Raw genomic sequence first — 12,684 nt, 5'->3', positions numbered from 1 at the left:
GATAAGTAGTAAACAAATTACCTTACGTGTATGGACAAATTGAGAGGGCTAAAATCGCGGCTCCATAGTTTGTTCTTTAGTTATCACCCTCAACCAAAATTTAAATTTTAAAGTTTATTTTGATGTTTTTTTCACAATCGTTTATTTTTCCAGTATTAGCTTTTAAATCGCTAAAAATATATATATAAAAATTTTTATCTATAACTCTTTTCACTAATAAACGTTCATTTATAATAAACTGTAGACATAGAAATGATGAAACTGCTTTGTACTTATGGACAGCGGGAGAGAAACGGCAGCAAGCTAGCAGCGTGCCGCAAAGATACACACAGGTTAGTAGACCTAAAAACTACAGTATCAATCAAGAAATTAATGGAAACTCAATTTCAAATTTTAAGTTCGAATTCAATTTATTCTGATCGGTCTGCTTCGGTTGCTAGTCGATTATTCTGGTCGTTTTCTCAACAACAACGAATGGTGTTGGTGGGAGTAGGCAGACGTGACGGCGAGGCTGAGTGAGAGTGGAGAGCGACAAGAGTGGCACATGAAAAATGTTCCTTGATGCAAAGAAGGCAAGGAGCAGGTGGCTGACTACTTGTCAAAAAAAAAAAAAGAAACTAGAAATGTTAGCATCTCTGCTTCTGCACACAAGCAGCTTGTCAAAATTTTCTCACTTATATTATCAAAATGTTTGTCCTACTAAGGAAGCTACCATCAACTAATCAAGCTAAAATGTGCTCCCTCCATCCTGAATATATTTCCTCTGTTTCACAATGTAAGTCATTTTAGCATTTTCCACATTCTAAATTTATTAGTATCAATATGAATATGGAAAATGTTAGAATGACTTACATTGTGAAACGGAGGGAGTAAGAGATTTTGGAAGGATGTAACACTTCCTCCATGTCTAGATTTTGGGATGGGGCTAAATAACGAGGGAGTATCACTTATCCATGTACTATGCAAAGGCAACGTATAAGAAAGAGAGAGTAATCAGTTAATCTCAAGGTAATCCTAGCAGACGAAAAATTTATATTTATACTACCTGTTTTCTAATGTACGATACAGTTAAATTCTTTAATTCGTTTGTTTATTTATGTTTTTTTTTAAAAAAAATATTTATGCAAGACAAATATACTAGATGTACCACTTACTTATACTTGAAGTAGTACTTTTTAATGATAGATATTGTCGTATTTTTAAATTTTACTTAACTATAAGTAAATAAATAAATATTATTGGTCAAAGTTTGAGAAAAAAAGTATTTTCTTATCTTTAAAGTCATTATAAGTAGCCTACCCGATTATATGCACAAATAATACATCCAATTTAAACCACCTACTAGTCCGAGACCTCCAAAATAAACTTTTTTTAAAAAACACACCTGCGGAGAGGTGATAATATATATATAACCAGATATGTAAGATTTTAAGATCAAATTTGATTATTATTTTCTTTTGCGTGGAAAGATCAAACCTTGAGTTATTGACACTGACAAATGAAAGCGCTCCTCACTACAAAACTTTGATTATTTTATAAAAACATGGTGATTTTTTAAAAACTTGAGTTGGTCGCTGCCCTACCACAAGTTTTTATTTTCCTTACAAGGTTGTAAACTATATCACCTCCTCTGTGTAGATCTATCTTTTCTGATATTTTTAAGCATGCTAGTTCCTGCCTAGGTGGTAATCTTCACCACATGTTTTTACTATCCAAGTTTCTAAAGTTCCACACCAGTTGGCCAGTACACACAGACATATTGTAATAGCTGTATCTAAGAGCGGAGGTAGAGCTTAGCTAGTGTTTCTCCACACATGATTTTATAATTTTAAGGTTGAACTTGAGGGGTTTTTTTTGGGTGAAAGATCAAAATTTTTTCGAAAGCGCAAAAAAAATTGCACGTCAATATATTATAAGAAAATAATATTTGTTACACAACGTAAACAGTCCGACGGACTGATGCCAAGAGAGGAGAGAAACAAAACACCAAAATTATAATTGAGTCAGTGACAATGACAACTCACAAATGAAATCGCTCCTCGTATGTATGCATGTATGAATGAAACTTTTTTTATTTTTTAAAATCGTGGTGGTTCCTACCTAGTAGGTGGCAATCTCCACCACAAGTTCTTTTGTTCTTTACAAGGTTGTAAACTATATAAATATCACCTCAGTGTATGTATGAGATCTTTTTCTAAATTCTTCAAATCATTCAAATCATACTAGTAGTTCCTGCCTAGTAGATGGCACTGTGGCAGTCTACAGCACTCAGCAACTCACTTAGGGTAGCATTTACTACCTTCGTACCATAAAAAGTTCATTTTCCAGTTCTTGATACAACGTTTTACTTTTCGTCTTATTTAAGTTTTTTAGAATAGTTTTTTATTGTTATTAGATGATAAAACATGAATAGTATTTTATTTGTGACTAATTTTTTTATTTTTTCATAAATTTTTATGAACGGTTAAATATTGAACACAGAAACTTAAAAATAAATTTATTTTGAGATAGAGGTGTATCTGAGAGCGGAGATAGAGCTAGGGGCAGAGCCACTACCAGTCTCGAATTCTCCGTTGAAATTTTAGTTGTTGAATGAATTGAGGATATAATTTCTATAGCTATATATTATATATAGTTTATGTCGGTTGGGCTCAAAATCTTTCTAGCTCTGTCACTGCGTAGAATTAACGTTACTCCACTTGATTATTTTGATCAGTCCTGATAGGTAGAGTCATGCACCGCAGAATTTCATCGCCGTAGTATCGATGCTTTCATAATGTTTCCTTTTTAAAATGTGTGTGTGTCTATATATATATATATATATATATATATATATATATATAATATTTGACCATGAGATGATCCTGTTAGACATATATATGCCGTGCATAATTAAGATAGCAAATGGTTTTGCCGGTAGGTGACATGAACAGTACATAGCTACGCGTTCATCACGCGTCCGGCCTCAATGGCAGATAGTCATGGCTGCGAAGTAGTCTTCGATCGATTACGACGCAACCAATCAAGGTCCAACTTAACTATAGCTTCATCATCCAAATATAAAAAAAAGAAAACGTCAGATTAACCAGATTTTCTTCACTTTGATCGAAACCTAGCCAGCGATCAACCTGTACGATGCCTACACGCACGCGTCGCTAGCTGCCCACCAATAATGGCATTCTTAATTCTTCCTAGGCAGCAAATAATGCACTATTTTTTTTATTGCAGCTTGTTTGCGACTAATAACAACGTAACCTAGTAGGAAACAAAAGTCGAGAGCTACTACCTTCACCTCAAAATAAAAAATCTAATACTAAATGAGATATATTCTAATACTATAAATCCAAACATATTTTCTGTCCAAATTTATAGTTATATGATATGTTTTATTTAGTACCAGTTTGTTATTTTAGGTATCGGGAGAGCAGCTAATTGGTGATCGACCTGACAGAAACAACCCATCTAGCCTAGGTCTCATCGATAGATAGACTTCAACTCGATCTGATCCATGTGTAAACAGTTCTTGTTGCGTGTCTGCAATGAATTTCTCAAACAACTAGCTAACCGCAGGCAATTTATACTTGTACGCAGTGCTAAATGCGACTTTATTTGTTCTTTTGTGCTGAGTATGGAATGATTATTGAATAGATAAATGGTTTGTGATAATTATTCGAGGGATATAAATAAATGAATAAACTATTATAAAGTTGAATATGAATTTAAAACAGTTTTCTCATATATAATTTTTTTTTGAAAATATCATACCGTTAAGTTCGAAAAACATGTGCATGTTATATTCGTCCCGTCATTATATTATAAGGTGAAGTTTGAACTCAAAATCAATCTTAGGATGTTACTCCCTCCGTCTCATAAAAAACCAACCTAGTATCGGATGTGACACATCATAGTACTACGAATCTGAATATATATATGTCCAGATTCATCGTAGAATATGTCATATCCGATACTAGATTCGTTTTTATGGGACGGAAGGAGTAGGTCGCTGCAACCATTAGATTATATCTCTCTTTCGCAGGGATGTGTCTCCACCTTTCCCAACTCACCTCTCTCTCGTTTTCCGCATGCACGCTTCTCAAATTACTAAACATTGTGTATTTTGTAAAAAAATTATATAAGAAAGTTGCTTAAAAATCATATTACTCTATTTTTCAAGTTTATTTTAGCTAATACTCCCTCCGTCCCTAAAAAACCAGCCTAGTACTGGATGTGGCACATCTTAGTACTACGAATCTGAACATACATATATCTAGATTCATCGTACTAGAATATATCACATTTAGTTCTAGATTCGTTTTTTATAGGATGAAGAGAGTACTTAATAAATCATGCACTAACCGCCACTCCGTTTTGCATGCTGGGAATGAGGGTTTCCAACCTTCACTCCCGAACTCAGCTTACATATGACATCAATTGATGCAAGCTAGATGGTTTTTTGTCAGATAAATAACCAACCTCAAGATGCAGGTATTTGTTTCTTAACATCGATCAATCTACAGGAATAAACTCAGTAATGATCAGATCAGTTGTCTTGTCCATTTGTCCCTTGGCCATCGTCTGATTGTGTGTTTGTGTCCCTTCCAATGCACAAATGGGCGTAACTGTCGAGGCAAGAGCCAAAGAACAAAGCTAGCAGAAGCTCTGATCACTACGTGTCCCCTGTGGGCTGATGACCTGATCACTTTAGCTTGCAATATGGCTGACTTGAACCCAAATTAATGAAGATCAAGCTCAATTATGCAGAAATATATTCCACTTATCCATTTTTATCCTCCTCTGCATTATCTTCATCCATCATTGTCGCTTTGACCTGCAGCTGCATTCAAATGCAAGAGAGGATCATATGCTGCTGGTTGGCCGGTGAAGCCATATTGCAATGCATGGGCTCATGCACTTGGATGCCGGACTAGTGTTCATATAAACGTACATGTACTTGATGTACTCTGAACTCAAAGATAGAACATGGCCTGAATGCAGTCAGCTGCTTAATTTGCCTCCAATAATTCTGCTTGTTTATGCCATTTTCAGCAGTATGATTGTCAATTTTGTATGTATGACTTAATTGCTGCCGTTAGTGGTTGCATGCACCTAGCTAGTAGTTGACAATCAAGTACCAAGTATCAACTATCAACCCATGGTTTCCATCAAGTTCAACTTTATGTACGATAGAGATTTCCTCGATCCAAGTCCAACTTTAATACTTTGTGTACAATGGAGATTTCTTTTTTTCCCCTAAGTCCAACTTTGTGTGTAACGTAATTGTAGATTTCTTTGATTTTTCCAATGCCAGGGTCAATTTGCTTGTCACCATATAAGCGAATCGGTCATTGACACGTAGGCTTAGGCCTAGGACTACTACAAGATAATTGAGCTATCACCACCAAATTATTACGACGAAAAATAATTCATGGCAATATATTTTTAACTATTGCAATTATAAAATTTTTTGCGGCAAATAACCATATTTTATTGCAACGATTTACAATCGTTGTTTTGTTCAATATTTTTGTTGCAAAAAGGAAATGAGCTATTGCCACAAAAAAGAGTAAATTTCAGAAAACTGCAACTTTAGTGACAAAACTATCAGTTTGCTGTAACATTAGCGACAAGTTTTAGTTTGCTGCAACAATAGTGTGGGAAATTATCACAAAACTACAACTTTTACGTTATATGCTGCTACAGTTGTCACCTATATGTACTGTAGCAGCATATAACGTAAAAGTTGTAATTTTGTGATAATTTCCCACCAGCAAACTGATAATTTTGTAACTAAAGTTGCAGTTTTCTGAAATTTACTCCAAAAAAATTATTGCTGCAAAAAACATGTTCTATCGCCACGGTTTTATTTTTCTGGCAATTTGCATAGTCCATGGCTATGGTAAGTTACTTTTCACTATTTTCTATTGCACAATCAACAAATTTGTTACAATAAAAAATTTGTCATCTCATAATTTAACTTAATTTTTTCATATGGACACGGATTGGGACAAACTTTATATGAAACTTATAGGTCTAAACGAGATCTATAATTTTATAGGTGATATCTTTTTCATTTGAAATCTTTTAGATACTCAAATCCATGATTCAATCTCACTTAGGTAGGCTCAAATGAAAAGATATGTAATATCTAACAAAATTGATGTGTAAGTGAGTTGGTAAAGGAGAGTGTTCGTGAGGGAGAGATCTTGGGTTCAAATCCTAGGTATGACAAGATATAAAAAAGAAATAGTTAGGATGATAGTTTAATATTTAAACTTTTAATTTGATATATATAGAACTAGTGCCTCGCATGAAGTGGTGGCAATAATTATTGCAATATGATTTTTTTTTGCCACATCCATTTTGTGGCATTATCAAAATTTGTTACCATCAAATAAAAATCTTTGCAATAACCTATTACCACTATATTTATTACCACGGCTAGCAATGATTTTAAAATGATGGTAACATATATCTATTGTCACGATTTTAGCATTGATGCCACGATTTTTTTCGTGACGATAAATCATTTTTCTAGTAGTGGACCAGGTGTCTATTGTGGTTTTTAATTTGCAAATTGCATAGCTTTATGGTGGTGTTTTCCTAAATTTTTTTTCTATGAAAGACGCGATATCTAGCACGAGGAATTGTCCTATGTTGAAAAGGAATAACTTAGTCTTGAAAACACAGAATTTTTAATTGATCAAAATGACCAGAAGCAGAGGTCGTCCATTCTTCAGCAGGTGAATTTCAAAGATCAGGTTCAAATTTGCTAGTCTAAACTTAATTAAAAAAGACAAATAACTGAGAAAGAAATCCACTTAGAAAATCTCACCCCGACAGGTGCTAATCAGTCCGGGCTTATGCAGAGGTCATCCATGGCCCACGGTTACTGATTACACTTCTGTTAATCCACAGAACACTTCATTAGTAGATTATAACATACTCTCTCCGAACTCGTAAAGGAAGTCGTTTTGGACAGCGGCACGGTCTCTAAAATACAACTTTGACTTCTTGTTTCTATAAAAATATTTATTGAAAAGTGATATATGTATACTTTTATAAAAGTATTTTTCAAAACAAATCTATTCATATAATTTTTACATTTTCAAACTGAATAACTTGAAAGTTATTTATGATTTATATTCCTAATGTTTGACTTAAACATTATTCTAAACGACTTCCTTTACTAGTACGGAGGGAGTATAATAGGTTCATGATTGCACTGCTCTCGTTTACAAAAAAAAAAAAATTACACCAACTTCTTCATGGCTCACATAGAGTTTTTCTCTAAGTGAGAGCATTTCTGGAGTTCTCTTTTCTTTTATCCTCACCAATTGCTGGTGAGGAGGTATTGTACCTACAGAAAAGAGACAAAATGTTTCTTACTTCAGAAGAGGAAAGAAACTCTGTTGGTACTCAGAATAACTCTTATAATAGTCTTCTCCAATGATTGATTTTAAAACAGCCAGATGCTTCAAAGCCAATGCTTCATTGCCCTATATATAACACCAGCCGCAGACCGGTCTTCGCAAAAAGACACTCCATTTGCTTTGTTATACTCATAGCTCCTTTGCATCAAAATGACGAGCATTTACCATGAATTCCTTCATAGCAAGTTTCAGAGCTTCAGAAGCATTGGTAGATATGTTCTTGATTCAATTGTTCTCATCTATAGATTCGTTTCCTTGCATGTTCACCCATTCTGGATCCAACTGTCCTACTTCCTTCTCATTAGCATCCTAGGTTCAGTTCTCATCTATAGTGTAGGCCAAATAAAAACAATGAAACACAGTAGAATAATAAACTTCGTTAGCTAAACAGGCCAAGTTGTAAGATCCACATCTGACCCCTCAGAATATTTTAGAAGACAAGACTAACCCATAGATTTGTCACAATTGGAGGATTTACTGTTACCATATAAGTTGGCCCGATAGGCACAATATAGATTACATGACTAGATGAAATGACCAAAATACCCTTCACATCTATACCCTTAACACCCCCTATCAAATGCAATGTCACATTGCATTTGAAACTAGACAATGGGTCAATGAGGATGTTGATCCATATATTTTATTTTGAAACTAAAATCAAAGCCATGCTTGAAAATATTGTTGAAGCGTGCAATTCTTGAAAAATGATGACAAAGAAGAAGAATTCATCCCCTCCTCAATGAAGTGGACCTCGGTTCTTCGGCTCTCGATACCTTGAAGCCTTCATAAATTGTTATTCACTAAATCGGAGACGTTGATGACAATGGTAAAGGACCTTCACATATGTTCTTCAGCTCTTCACTGAATGATGATGATGGTGGTGAAATGACAATGATCAGCTCTGATGTGGAGCTGATGAAGTTGGAGATAGATTGGCATGACTTGGACGAATTGAAGGATGTGCAATGAGTTTGATGTACTCGATGGCAACTAGTAAATGACACAATGATACCAGTAGATATGCAGCTGGACTTGAATGGATAGACTAGATAGGAAACAAAAGAAATCGATTTGTAGAGTACATTGATATGCTAGCATAAGACAAAATGGTGGCTGCCAAGAAACTGCAGACAAGCTGATTCTATCCAATTTGGTAGCAGAGAGCAGCAGCTGATGAAGATGGACAACTCCCGGTGATGAAAGACACCGAAAACTTTCAGTAAAACACAAGTTTGGACAGCAAAAGCATAACCTGGAGCTGTGAGCAACTCTTTGAAGCATTTTTTCAAGCACCTTGTGTTAGTAGAAAGTAGCTGGGAAGAAATGATCAGGAAATCAACCTGATGAAGAAGAGAACCACAGGTTGCCACTGCTGCTACTAAAGATGGACAGCCCAAAACCCAACCGATCCGAAGAGAAAGAAGACAAATTAAATATGCATATCAGAGACCTTTCTTTGGTGCTGCTATTGGTTGCCTGTTGAAGATGGACGACGATGCATACTGACTGCTGGCTGCTGCTTGTTTGCTGACGACGGAGCGCGGCAGGGGACAGCGAGGAGGACGACGCCGCGGCTCAATTTGGTGCTGAGTCGATCGGATCTGATGACCTCGAGAAAATTGCATATCTACCACTCATAAAGAGTAAAGAGTGGCTTCGCTATAATGTCACTCTTAAGATGGGATTCGTCCAAACGTCACTCTTAACTCATGGGTATATGCCTTCTCTCGCTCACTCGATTGAACCAACGAGAAGAAACGAGTCCGACTCAACCATGGACTCAGGGGCATAATAGTCCGAGAAAAATTGAAATTGATGAAAATTATTTTTTTGATGAAAGAAAGCCCGAAAGTGGCATTCAGTGAATACCCACGGGTTAATAGTGGCGTTTGGGCGAATCCCATTTTAAAAGTGGCATTATATCGAAGCCATTTTTATGAGCGGTGGATATGAAATTTTCTCGATAACGTCACCGCCGGATCGAGCTGCTCGATCTGAACAAAGACGACGTCTACTGCTGCACCTAGTTGACCAAGATGACGACTGACGACAATTGGAGTTGATCTGAACTGAGGTAATGATTTGCTGGGGTTGTTGGACATCGAGCCACCGGTGGCTTGCCGGAGCGCCGACCGACGGCTCGCCGGAGTGTCGGCTGGGGCTAGGGGATTATTTACTATTATTATATTGGGACTATTTTAAAAAAACTGTCGCAATTTTTTTTAAAAAAAACTTACTAATCTAATCTAACTAAGTATATAATTTCACTATAACTATACCTATAATATAGCTTGTATATAAGTATTAAAATAATATATGTAACTTTATATCTAACTTATATAAAAATTACAATGTACTTACAATATAGTATATTTACATTGTAGTTAAAATAAAACTATACTACAGTTAAATTTGAATATATTTTTTTCCAAAAAACTTACGATAGTTTTTAGCAATTTCGTATTATATTACCACAGAAGTTAGCCCAATAGACAATATACTACTCCCTCCGTTCTAAAATATAAACATTTTTAGCTATGAATTTGGATAACTATGTGTCCAGATTCATAGCCAAAAATTGTTATATTCTAGGACGGAGGTAGTAGATTGCAAGGCTAGAGAAAATGACCAAAATACCCTTCACATCTATACCCTTAACGAGGTTGTGCTCAACAAGATAAAAAAATGTACTATTCTACCTTTCTATGGGAATATTTCTCATATTTCTTCTTTGTTTTTTTGTAGTGCATATGGGAATGTAGGACTATCCACTGGTTACAGCTGTTCGAGGTTGCAAAAACTGCACCCAGGGAGCATCTGCCAGGACAAGCCGTATAGCTTGTCCGGATGGTGGAGCGATGAAGGAAAGTTGCTGCTAGTCTTTGTGATGCTCTATGGAAGGCTCAAGGCCTTCACCAAAAGTACAGGTGAATATTGGAGGCTATGGTAAAAGCTGAAGCCTGAACAGAATCACTTGCAAAGGCAGGTGAATCAAGTGCAGTGTATGTAGAAATAAGAAAAATGGATAAATAGAAAAACACAGGATTCAAACAGTAATTACAAGAGCAAAATAGAGGATTGCAAAATATAGGAATGATCGTTTGATTGGACATTTGGACCGCACGAAAAACACAGGAATCGGATGAGAGAGATAGAATCAAAGAAATTTTTCCAAGAGGTTAAATCTCTTGCTAAATTTCGTCCTAAACCTACATGCAATAAGCCATTCCATATGGATTTTATAGGATTTCAAAAATTCAATCCTTCTAATCAAAGGGCCAAATTGGAAACTTTCCTATAGGATTTCAATTCTATGAAATTCCTTCATAAATCCTTTGATTCAAGGGTTAAGTGGATCCATGCCATTGCAAATTTACCCAATTGAAAATATATCATTACTATTTATGAAATCGGGTGGATGCCACTATAATTTTTCAAAATTATAACATGCCACCCTGTCACGAAATTTGTCAACTCTGTCATGTGGGACCTACATGTCAGTCCCATCTTCACCACCCTCCCCTCTCTTCTCTTCTCCCCTTCTCTCTCGACGTGATATGGTTGTGATCACTGAGTTTTTGACAGTGAACCTGTATGTATATTATTGGGCTTGTGTGTGTTATATTGGTTGTTAATTGGGCTTGTGAAATATTGGATTTTAATTGCGCTTATGCAATATTGGATGTTAATTGGGCTTATATAACCTATTTGATATATGGGCTATTATTTGGTATATTGCTTAGATCTATACGGGCTGTTGTTGGGTGTAATGCTTGGGCTTATATGGGCTTTTGAAATTGGCTTAGCTCGCTTATTAATAGATACTTGTCGGTGATATGGGCCCGGGGGTATCCACGGCAAAGGGGGAAGAACCTTCCCACCTTGCCACGTGGCAGCATGGTCTGCCCCACCATCCCCTCGGGGCGAGGGGGGGTGAGCGGTCACGGAGTGCCCAGGAGGCCTCGGGGTGTCCGGTCTCGCCCCTCGGGGTTCTTGACCACGTCACCCCGAGGCCCCTATCCAGCCGCCGCGTGGCGATCGAGCGGACGGAGCAAGAGGCTTCGCCTAGCGCTTTAAATAGGCGGAGCCCCAACCGTCCCTCGCCGCGTTTAATGCGGCCTGGGCGGACAAGGGGCACCGCCCGATTGACGTGCGTCAATCGGTCCTGACCGGTCTGTGACCGGTCATAAACGGATGGGACGGGTAGCAGCGCCCCCACGTCCCGCCCTGTCACAGGCGGAATGGGGGCAGGTAAGCCTCGTCCCATCGATATACTGCCGAGCGTGCTGCCTGAACAGGATGAGCCGCACCAAAGTCTCCATGCATTTATCAGGGAATGACAGGGGTATCTCCCGTGTCAGGCAAAGGACGGCGTTGGGCTCCACCCTAGAGTGGATAACCGCCTTGCTTCCAGTTGAAGGCACCGATGGTGGACTAACTCGGGTTGTGTGGGCCCTCCTCCTGTGGAGGAGTAGGTATGAACGGCGCATGTGGTATCCCCTTGAACTATAAAAGGAGGACCTTGCCCACTGAAGAAGGGGACGACTCTTGACAACTCGAGCCCTAGAGGAAGCATAGCCAGGGTTTCTCAGGAGCTCGGAACCCCTTGTAAGAACTTCACCATAATCCCACGCACAGGAGTAGGGTATTACGCTCCATAGCGGCCCGAACCTGTATAATTTCCCGCCTCTCGCACAAATTAGCTAGACTCGAAGCGGAAGCACGCTCTTGATCTTCGCACCCTTTCCCCCGGCCAAACTCACGAAGGGGGGTCTCATGACTTCCTGCTAGAGAGGATCACTCCTCGATAGCTGGCGCGCCAGGTAGGAGGAAGAACGCTGGGGGCTAAGGAGCGTGTGTGCGGGAGTAAGATTGGCGAGAGGAAGGAGACGAGCTCTTTTCTCTCCCCCCTTTTATATTCTCGCCTCGCTAGCGCCCGCCTTCCTCGTTTCCCGTAACCGCGGACGCCTCCTCGTTCCCCGCGCCCACTCGTCCTACTCGCCCTGCCAAATCCACGTCCCGTAGTTAATGCGCCCGTCAGCGGCGTAATCCACGCGGGACGTGCGAATGATTGTGGTTGTGGCCGTGCGGGCCCACCGTGTGTCCCGTCCCCTCGCGCGCCTGACAGTTGGGTAGTCGAGGCGACGGCAAGTAATGATTCCGGGTGTGGTCTGGCAGACCCCCGTTTTTTCGCCCTGCGCGCCCCCGTGTGTGGCGCGGTCACTAGCGGTCAAATCATCACCGTGACCGA

This window comes from Oryza glaberrima, chromosome 6 (genome assembly GCF_000147395.1).
Source record: "Oryza glaberrima chromosome 6, OglaRS2, whole genome shotgun sequence".
In the NCBI taxonomy this organism is placed as follows: domain Eukaryota; kingdom Viridiplantae; phylum Streptophyta; class Magnoliopsida; order Poales; family Poaceae; genus Oryza; species Oryza glaberrima.
The sequence above is the reverse complement of the archived record's forward strand: the minus strand, read 5'-3'. Positions refer to the sequence as shown.